Raw genomic sequence first — 5,484 nt, 5'->3', positions numbered from 1 at the left:
TCTGATGAGGGTAATATGTATCCATCATCAAGACGCGGGTAACTGAAAGTAGTTCAGATAACTCCGCTAACCAAATTTTGTTTTGTTCACTGCCTTATACGTAGAGTCTAGAACAGTGTCTGACAGGTCATAAATACTTGGTAAGTACATTTCTTGAATTAATTAATGTATGGCACGGTTTTATACAAAAACTAATCTAATACCTAGGAAACAGCATGTAGACCCTTCATTTCCACTTTAAACTCACAGATAACACTTCAGGGAGAAAAAAGCTGAAATTAAACTTTTAAACACAAGTTGGATATTTTTATTACTATTATCATAAATTCTACATTAATAAACACTGGACTTCCTTTCTACCTGGAAAAGTCTCTTATTCTGTTTCTCAGCTGGCATCTCTCTCAGGCTCTTTATAGCAACCCAAGACTGAGGCAGCCATATTTACTCTCAGCTACTCTCTCAAAAACAATATTATAGTTACTTCCTTGCAGGTCACCTTTTCCTCATCCAAGTCTTTCCATTCTGCCTTTCAGCTGTCAAAGTAAGACACTTGTCCAGTCTCCTCCAGGAGGAGCCATACTAGTCTATTACTAGGAAAAATCCAACCTCTGCTGTGGCCCTGTGCTGTCTTCCTTCTGGCCTAGGTCCCCTCTCTGCTTTCATATGGAAGGAACTCAGTGCTGTATTCCTGCAACAAGGTTTCTTCTTTATATCTGTCATTTAACTGCATTTTACTATCTGCCTGGACTCTCTTTAAGAGGACTGACCTGGTTTATGTAAATCTGTGATGTTAAAAACTATCAAACTAAACAGAAAAAAATATCTACAGAATTATATGGCTGTCAGCTCAATGCTTTGTGACCACCTAGAGGGGTGGGATAGGGAGGGTGGGAGGGAGGCTCAAGAGGGAAGGGAGATAGGGATATATGTATACGTATAGCTGATTCACTTTGTTGTACAGCAGAAACTAACACAACACTGTAAAGCAATTATACTCCAATAAAGATATATTTTTAAAAGAAGAATTATATGGCTGTTTTCTCCTGCCTCCTCCCTGTTTAGAGATTAAAGCAGGGCCCAGGTCCTGACCCATGCCAGAGTAGGAAGACTGCTAATCTAGCCCTTAGAGGTCATACTCTAGATAATCCGTCCCAATGACGCAAGAACAAATGATAGCATACACGCATTTCACACTGGGGTTCATTCTGAGTATCAGATATTTATTAAATAAGTTAATATTTTCTTTATGAATTATAAAGTATTAAATATTGGTTTTAATCGTGGATATTCTTATGTCTTTCCAGTTTTTCCCTATCTCATAAGGAAGAGGTCATTAGATTTGAGTGAAACATATGGATGTGGTCCCTGATGAATGAACCAAAACATTTCCCTGGAACAAAAACATAGATGCAGCTGATATGGTTGACTCCAAGATACATCTCCTCCCTAGGGAGGCTCTTCTTCAACCCCCAGAAGGGAAGGAGGCTGTCTTGCTCTAAAAAAGGCAGTAGTGTCCATAGCAGCATATATAGAATAGGGTCAACAGTCTTCCATGAGTACCCTGGAGTGGGGAGAAGCCAATAACATGGAGCCTTCACAGGAGAGAAACAGAAAGTCCACAGACCTGTAAGCTGGCAGAAGAATTTAGTCCAGGGGTAAGACAACCAGGAGAGAAGGCATTGACTCCAAGCCCAAAGCAGGTCATGTCCCCTCTCTACTGAACCTGAGTATCTAGAATTTAACTGGGCCCAAACTACTCTCTGCCTCCAGAGAGGACCACCTCTGACACAGCCTAAACAAATTCGGAAGCATGCCATATTTTTTTAATGTCTTGTGTTTGTTCCAAGTACTTCCAATGAATGGGGCCCATATTTGCCAACAAACTTCTGGAGGCGCTAGGAAGAAACTTCATTGTCCCCACTTTTGCCCTCTCTTAAAGTGAGCCTTACCTTATTTTCGTACCCAAAAATCATGCTGTAAATAACAATTGTTAGCCCCATAAGAATCCCCTCTGTGAAACCAGCATAGGTAGGTGGGTATGGGGTTTCTACCACCACCACCCCCATGGTCCTTGTTCTGCCCTCTGAGCTTCTATGGGATAACTATAATCCCTCTTCTTCATAAGAATCCCTCCAATATTGAAAACAGCTATCATAGTCTTCCATTAGTTTAGTCTTTTCCAGGTTAAACATCTCCACACTCTTCATATGTTCCTCCTACTTTATACCTACTAAGTCCTAATTCATGATGGTCAAAAAAAAAAATCTCAAATCATTTTCACAGAAGTGGCTACCAAGTCAGGTCTTATTCTTCCTGTAATTTTTCAACTGATTGTTAAAGCCTATCTGTAGATTTTATATGTGCCCCTGTTAAATTTCATCTTGTCTTTAGCATTCCAAAAGACAACATTCTTTTGAATTATAATTCTATCACCTATAATATTGGTTACCCCTCTTTGATTCACATCATCTAAAGTTTGATGAGCCATGCATATTTGCTATGTCTAGATAGGTGAATAAGACAAGATCTACAAAACTTTCTCCTTTTCACTAGACATCTTTCTCAGACTTTCAGAGGGTCATTAATGAATACTTTTGCTATATAGTAAACAAGCTAAGAGTATTCTCTTTAAGCTCACAGTCATCATGTTTTCTGTGAAGCTTTACTGAAATTAATATGCCCTTTTCCTACCCCTTTCTCCTGATCTACTAAATTATTTTTTGATCTACTAAATTATAAATACTATCAATAAAAGACCTCATGTGAGGTTTCACACTGTAATTCGCATTATATAGTTCCTAATGATATCTCCTTATGAGAATTCCAAATGTTCTGTAAAACATCTATTTAAGAATTTTAACAGGGACCAAGGCCAAATTCACTGGTTAGCAAGAACGATAGTAACTTTTTGATCATAAGCATCGATTCAGAGTCCAGATTTGAAACGTTTTGGGTCAGCTGACTGGTTTGTTGATTTGGTTAGTTTTACTAGCTTCTTCCCTTGCTCCATCTCTCTGCTAAATCCGGAGTCCTATTCCACTCTCATTTCAAGTCTCTCCCTAGTTCTTTAAGAAGTCACTAGTACATAGAAGACAAAATATGTTCAGAAACATATGAAAGTACTCTATTTGCTCTATGTCTGTACCGCCCATGTGACCAATGTGTGTCTGCATGGTGTAAGCTCAAGACCAGAAGAACAGGTAGGACCAGGAAAAGAACGCAAAAACCCTGTGTTCTTGCTGTCATCTGCCAATGTGGAAAGTCATCTTTCTTAACTTTAAAAATGAGAAAACTCTATATTGTGTTGGGCTCTCTGGTTTCTTCAGCTTAACCCATACACACACACACACACACACACACACACACTCACCTCTTTGACTTCCACCTACAATCTTAATCATGGTTCCATCTCAAGCTCTGAGTAGCAATATTCCAATATTCCCTCAGTTAAGGGAGGGACCAGAGATTCCTTCTCTCTTGGTAATCATTTAAATGAAATGTCTCTTTCTCTAGCCCAAGCATTAATTTCAGATGCTCAAATTTTCCATGGCAATTTACTATTGGAAATTTATTATAACTAATTCATTTATTATTTTTTCGTATATTCCACAAATACTTATCAAGATCTTCCTGTGTGTTGGTATTATCTTCCTGCCATAACTGAGAGAAAACAAACCAGGGTAGAAATTTCTAAAGAATCTACAGTTAGGTGAGATAAGCTGAACATTTTGGCCTGTATAGGGAATATAAGGCAGGAGAATCAAGAAAAAAAAGTATCCCCAGCTTCCAGCAAACTGATTAGAGACTGGGCAAAGTTTGAAAATGGCTTTGCCAACAGTCACCAGGCCACTTGTGCAAGGAAAAAGAATGGCTTCCCAGGAGAGTGGGATCTAGGTTAATTCAGATCTTTCTACATGGCATCTCTCATGGAGTAGATGATATACATTTTTTGTCAGGATTTCCAAGTCTCATTTTCTTGGAAAGGGAAAATAGTCTGAGATGAGTGACTGCTTCAGGAATGTGCATGACCTAGAGCAGGACCACCTCCCAAGAAGTCCTGGGCCCTCTTCCTACCCTTCCAGAAGAGTTTACCAGGGATGCTTCTCCTGTTGATGCTCAGCGAAGATTGTCAGGTAAATAGCTGGTTGGAAGAGCCCTATACTGCTCTCTGATATGGACATTTCTATCACTCAGAAAGGATTTCAAAAAGCACTGTAGGATAGTAGTTAGGAGATTTGGAGTCAAGCAAACTTGGGTTCAAATCATGACTCCACCATAATGACCTTGAGTAATCGACTTAAACTCACTGAGCCTCAGTTTCTCTTCTATAAACAGGAGACAATAAAGCCTGTACCCAGTGCTTGTTTGATGAATAAATTAATAAGCCAAACATGGTGTGTGGTCATAATACAGTCTTGGTTAATATTACCTTCCTCTGTTCTCTTGAGGACAAATCTAGATGAGAAAGCAGCCCAGTAGTGACAGCAAGAACCAGACCACCTGGTTAATCCTAGAGGGCTTTGAGGAGCTGCAACACCTGGGCTTTCTCCCGTTCACCCTCTTTCTGGTCGTCTATGTGGTAACAGTCGGGGGCAACAACCTCGTCATGCTGGCTGTGGCCTCCAGCCGGACTCTTCACACACCCATGTACTTTTTCCTCGGCCACTTCTCCCTGCTGGAGATGGGCTGTACCTCAAACATCGTGCCTCAGCTGTTGCAGAGCTTCCTAGATGCGCGGGAAACCATCTCACTGGTCACCGTCTGGTCCAGTTCTACTCGTTTGCCTCACTGACTGCAGTTGAGTGCCTGCTACTGTCTGCCACGTCCCATGATACTACTTGGCCATCTGCCACGTCCTTTGCTACCCTGCCCTGATGAGCAGCTGGTTGAATGGCTGCTGGAGCCTAGTTCAGTGGCTTCTCCTTCTCTGCCTTCACTCTGGCCCTGGCAGCCCCTCTGCCTCTCTGCCCTGGCAGCAGGGAGTTCGACCACTACTTCTGTGAGTTTGCTCCAGTTGTAGGGCTATTCTATGGTGATGTGGGGGTCATGCGGGGAGCTGGAGCGAGCATCTCAGGTTTCCTGACACTGGCCCCCTTGCTGTGGATTGTGGCATCCTATGCCTTCATTCTAAGCGCTGCGCTGCGAATACCTTTCTAGCTATGGAAAGCAGAAAGCCTTCTCCACCTGTTCCTCTCACCTCCGAGCCTGGAGATCCAGCCTGAGAGCAGCAGGTGGACTCCACTGGTGCCCTGGCGCCCTCTAGTGGCCATCTGCTCTAATGCCAACTCTCAGCCCTTCCTCCTGCCTCCCTCCCCAGCCCTAGGGGCTGCACTGGCCTTGGGCACCTGCCAGCCTGATTTCGTTCCTCCTCTCCCTCTAAGTGCGACGAAGTGCCCTACAGAGGTTTAGGATCTCTTGGAGAAAAGAAAAGGATAATCCATCATCTAAAATGGCACAAGATGTTTGCAAATCATGTATCTGATA

The 5,484-nt window shown here is 42.1% G+C and overlaps 1 pseudogene; it reads left to right on the top strand.

Annotated features, from left to right (window-relative positions):
- The first annotated feature begins 4,459 nt into the window (after positions 1–4,459).
- Positions 4,460–5,263, top strand: LOC133101695 (olfactory receptor 5V1-like; annotated as a pseudogene).
- The last annotated feature ends 221 nt before the right edge of the window (positions 5,264–5,484 follow it).

The sequence above is a fragment of the Eubalaena glacialis genome, chromosome 11 (genome assembly GCF_028564815.1).
Source record: "Eubalaena glacialis isolate mEubGla1 chromosome 11, mEubGla1.1.hap2.+ XY, whole genome shotgun sequence".
Taxonomy (NCBI): domain Eukaryota; kingdom Metazoa; phylum Chordata; class Mammalia; order Artiodactyla; family Balaenidae; genus Eubalaena; species Eubalaena glacialis.
Note: the sequence above shows the minus strand (reverse complement) of the source record. Positions and strands in the feature narration are given on the sequence as shown.